The following is a 5,291-nucleotide window of genomic DNA, read 5'->3' as shown; positions in this document are numbered from 1 at the left end:
CGCCCCGTCCCCTCAGCGCCGCACGCCGTCTCCCCGAACCCAAGCTCCGCCGGCGTCGGGGACGACCACCTCGTCGGCCTCACCATGCCGCAGGCACTCAAGCCCCACGCCGTCCTCGGCCTCGCCCTCTCCACCTGCGCCGCCCCTTCCTCTGCCCCTGCAGCGTAGCAGCAGCAGTAAACAACCAGGTAAGATGCTGATGCATTTTCATTCAGTCTATCTATTGGCATTGTGCATGGCAAAGGCATTAACTGGTGATAAAAAGAGTGGTGGAAAGCAGTAATATATAGTGTGTTAAAAACAGGGTGAAGATAAGAATAAGACCAACATTATTTGAAGGGGGAAGGAGGAGTGGCTGCCACTGCACCACACACTGAAGCCACCATTGCTAAAATATCAGCTCCAGGGCCCACAACTTTGAGCTGTGACGTAGGACGACCAAATTAACCCTAGTACATCAGCAGCTAGCCCACATGCTCGGCAGCAACATTGCTAGCTTGAGTTTGACCGTCTATTTTCTAGGAATTACCACACACTTAAATTCAGTACCACTATCACTTTTGCTAATTGCTGTTTTGGCTACTCGTTTTTTCCTTGCATTTATATTTTCACAGAAACTTTGCCTACTTTTGTGTACTATATATATAATGCACTAAAATACGGGGTATTTTCTTTCCAACAACTTTTGAGTGCACAACCATAGCCCTCCATTAAGAATGTGATCTTCAGAAAATAGTGGTAGGTGCAACTTCCAAGCCAGAACACTAGAAAACCAAAAGATTTCTCACAACTGTCAAAAATACTAGTCTACTTGTCAATGGACCAGTGGCTGATATGCTGCGTCTACTTAAACATATTTGCCATGCAGCACATTATATGGCACTTCCCAGAAAGGCTATCAGGAACTAGATTCTGCTTGCCAAGATGGGTGACACAGTACCAAAATCTAGTTGGCTCTCCACCGATGGAAAGCCTTTTGGACGGCAGCACCTTTTTGTGCTACAAAATTGAAGTTAGGTTTTGTGGATAGAGCTCGCTGAGACAGAAACTATTTGGGGCCCAATACTAGCTCTTTAGAGGGTATACTGCTTTCTTTTCTTATCTTAAAACATGCTACAAGGGGCAAAGCATGGATCATGACAAAATCAGCTGTTCTCTTATTCCAAGATGCACATTTCCTCTGAAACTGACTGAACTGTTCTTAATTTTGCAGGTAGAGGGCAAGATAATTTGTTGGTTGTTTGCTGTCATGTTGTTATTACTTCCATTAGGGCATCTGTTGGTTCATTAGCCTTTCTAACATCTGCATATTTTAGGTTTTCGAGGAGGTAAAGGAAGTGAAGTTCAGACAGTGCAGCAGCAGCATCACCATCAAGGTGAGAAATATGTTCCTATTTATCTTTTTTTGCTCAAGTTCTTCAGTACATCATATAATATAGAGAAGTGCAGATCAAGTGGTACTTGTGATGATGTTGTAGGTACCCTGAGAGGCCCTTGAGTTTGCCGGAATGTCGATTAACTTCCGTTCCTGCAAATTCGGGTACTCCATATGTCCTATTTTCAGCAAAGGTAATGCTGAAATTTTCCGTGAATTTTAGCATTACTTTGCTAAAAATAGGACATATGGGGTACTTGCGACTAATGCCTGTTATCATGCATGGGTACTAATTGGCCTCTTCTGCTGCTTATCAGAGATGGCGGGAAGCAGCCACCGCCGATCTGCAACACCGCAGTACGAGTTGGATGCTTTCGAGTTCTTCACTATCATACTTGAGGCTTCAGTATCATCCATGACGCAGGTATATAAAACGAGAGATCTCCCCTTCACCCATCTCATTATGATATCTGTTGTTTGCTACATCACTCATTATCCCAAACTACAGAGGCTGCCTGACAGTTTTATGAACATGTTGATGGGTGAAGATCCGCCAAATAATGTGAAGCTGCGACAGGCCGGCAGCGGGTTTCGCAAGCAATGGGATGTGCAGTTGGTGATCAAGAAGGGCCACATGTACTTGTCTCGTGGGTGGGAGAAGTTCTACCGTGCCTACGACCTGCAGCTGGGGTACTTCCTTCTCTTCAGGTACGACGACGACGCCAACATGCTCATCGTGAAGGTGTTCAACAAGACTATGTGTCGCATGCGCTACGCTGCCTATGATGATGCCGGTACATTCTGCCTCTTCTTATTCCTCCACATTTGCCTTTGTCTCACATCGATTGTTAACGGTCATTGTTGCATTTTGGACAGGTAATGGGAGCAGCAGCAGCGGCACTGGCTACAGCCAAAGCAGCAGCGACTATGGCTGTAGCGAAAGCAGCAGCGATTCTGGCTATAGCGAAAGCAGCAGCGATTCTGGCTGTAGCGAAAGCAGCAGCGATTCTGGCAGCAGCATGGACAACAAGAAGGATGATCCGAACTGGAGTGCGGGAGACGAGGAGCAGAGTGAGGATGAGGAGCTGCAGGATGACGATGGGCATCAGGTTGAGGATGACCTAGCACTGGTGGTGGCTGACCAAGGGCAAGAGATGGTGGTGGCTGACCATGGGCAAGAGATGGAGGTGGCTGAGGATGACCTAGCGATCGTCATGCCTGAAGGTGGCCTCGCGATGGTGGTGATGCCTGACAATGACCACGCACCGGTGGTGGCGCCGGCGATCCCACAGCTGGGCGACATGACCACGCCAATTGTGGTAGAAGACTACATCCCACTGCCTCCACTGCCTCCACCGCCTCGCCGCTCTAGGCGCATCAGGGAGAGGAAGGAGAAGAAGGAGAAGAACAATGCATGAGAACTGAACTTTGTCAGGTATGTCAGATCCCCTATAGGTTAGCTATCCAAAATGATATATATATACTTAGTTACCTATGTTATCTCTAATATGCTTAGTTTCCTATAGGTTAGCTTCATTTTTACCTAAGTTGGCTCTAATATACTAACTTAGAGCTTATATGCTTAGTTTCGTATAGGTTAGCTCCAAAATAACTTATGTTAGCACAAAATGATCAAGTTTACATAATAAGCTTATAGTCTTTTTCTTATTCTTCTTCTTTTCCAAAATGACAAAGGTTAGCTTCATTTTACCTAAGTTGTCTCTAATATACTAACTTAGAGCTTATATGCTTAGTTTCCTATAGGTTAGCTCCAAAATAACTTATGTTAGCACAAAATGATCAAGTTTACATAATAAGCTTATAGTCTTCTTCTTATTCTTCTTCTTTTCCGAACCTCTTCTTATTCTTCTTCTAGTGCTCTTCTTCTTCTAGTATTCTTCTAGTCTTCTTCTTTTTCTTCTTCTAACTTCTTGTTTATCATTTTGCAGATTTGATTTAATTGACGGAAGCTTGCATGGATGGAGTGCTTCTTTTCCATTTGTGTTTTTATTTTGTATCAATGTGAAACTTTTGTGAATTGATGGATAACGGTGTTGGATGAACAATGTGAAACTTCTGTAATATGTAACGACGGAACTATGTGTTGGCTATGTATGTATATATGATGAAACTTGTGTGTTGGATATGATTGTTATATGGATGCTTGTTGTATATATATGTGTTGATATCTCATATGTGAAATAGTGACCTGAGATTAAGAAAAAACAAAAAAAAATTAAAAAAATTGTACTAATGGCGCACTACCATGTGGTGCGCTATAAGTATAGCAGATAATAGTGGCGCACTATGGGCAATACTAATGGCGCACTGCATGGTGCGCCATTAGAACGCCAGATACTAATGGCGCACCATTGGTGCGCCATTAGAATTTAATTCCAATGGCGTGATGCTAGTGGCACACTGGTAGTGCGCCATTAGAAGGCAAAACTGGTGCGCCACTAGCATGCCTTTTCCTAGTAGTGACCCATGGAGCCTTGGAGTTGATCATGTTTTGCTCGTGGAAGAGGCTTAGTTAACGGGTTTGCAACATTCAGATCCGTATGTATTTTGCAAATCTCTATGTCTCCCACCTGGACTTGGTCCCGGATGGAATTGAAGCGCCTCTTGATGTGCTTGGTTCTCTTGTGAAATCTGGATTCCTTTGCTAAGGCAATTGCACCAGTATTGTCACAAAAGATTTTCATTGGACCCAATGCACTAAGTATGACACCTAGATCGGATATGAACTCCTTCATCCAGACTCCTTCATTTGCTGCTTTCGAAGCAGCTATGTACTCGGCTTCACATGTAGGTCCCTCCACGACGCTTTGTTTAGAACTGCACCAACTAACAGCTCCACCGTTCAATATAAACACGTAGCCAGTTTGCGATTTAGAATCGCCCAGATCAGTGTCAAAGCTTGCATCGATGTAACCATTTACGACTAGCTCTATGTCACCTCCATAAACGAGAAACATATCCTTAGTCCTTTTCAGGTATTTCCGGATGTTCTTGACCGCTGTCCAGTGATCCACCCCTGGATTACTTTGGTACCTCCTTGCTAAACTAATTGCAAGGCACACATCAGGTCTGGTACACATAATTGCATACATGATAGAGCCTATGGCTGAAGCATAGGGAACTTCTTTCATTTTCTCTCTATCTTTTGCAGTGGTCGGGCATTGAGTCTGACTCAATTTCACACCTTGTATTACAGGAAAGAACCCTTTCTTTGCTTGATCCATTTTGAACTTTTTCAAAACTTTATCAAGGTATGTACTTTGTGGAAGTCCAATTAAGCATCTTGATCTATCTCTATAGATCTTGATGCCCAATATATAAGCAGCTTCACTGAGGTCTTTCATTGAAAAACTTTTATTCAAGTATCTTTTATGCTATCCAGAAATTCTATATCATATCTAATCAATAATATGTCTGTTGGGGAACGTTGCAGAAAATTAAAAAAATCCTACGGTTTCACCAAGATCCATCTATGAGTTCATCTAGCAACGAGTGATAGTAGTGCATCTACCTACCTTTGTAGATCGCGAGCGGAAGCGTTCAAGAGAACGGGGTTGAGGGAGTCGTACTCGTCGTGATCCAAATCACCGATGAGCAAGTGCCGAACGGACAGCACCTCCGCTTTCAACACACGTACGGAGCAGATGACATCTCCTCCTTCTTGATCCAGCAAGGGGGGAGGCGAGGCTGATGAAGATCCAACAGCACGACGGCGTGGTGGTGGATGCAGCAGGGTTCCGGCAGAGCTTCGCCGAGCTTCTGCGAGAGGGAGAGGTGTAGCAGGGGAGAGGGAGGCGCCAAGACTTCAGGGTGCGGCTGCCCTCCCACCCCCACCCTTTATATAGGCCCCCTTGGGGGGGCGCCGGACCTAGGAGATGGCATCTCCAAGGGGGGG

This window comes from Triticum dicoccoides, chromosome 1B, assembly GCF_002162155.2.
Source record: "Triticum dicoccoides isolate Atlit2015 ecotype Zavitan chromosome 1B, WEW_v2.0, whole genome shotgun sequence".
Classification (NCBI taxonomy): domain Eukaryota; kingdom Viridiplantae; phylum Streptophyta; class Magnoliopsida; order Poales; family Poaceae; genus Triticum; species Triticum dicoccoides.
The sequence above is the reverse complement of the archived record's forward strand: the minus strand, read 5'-3'. Positions refer to the sequence as shown.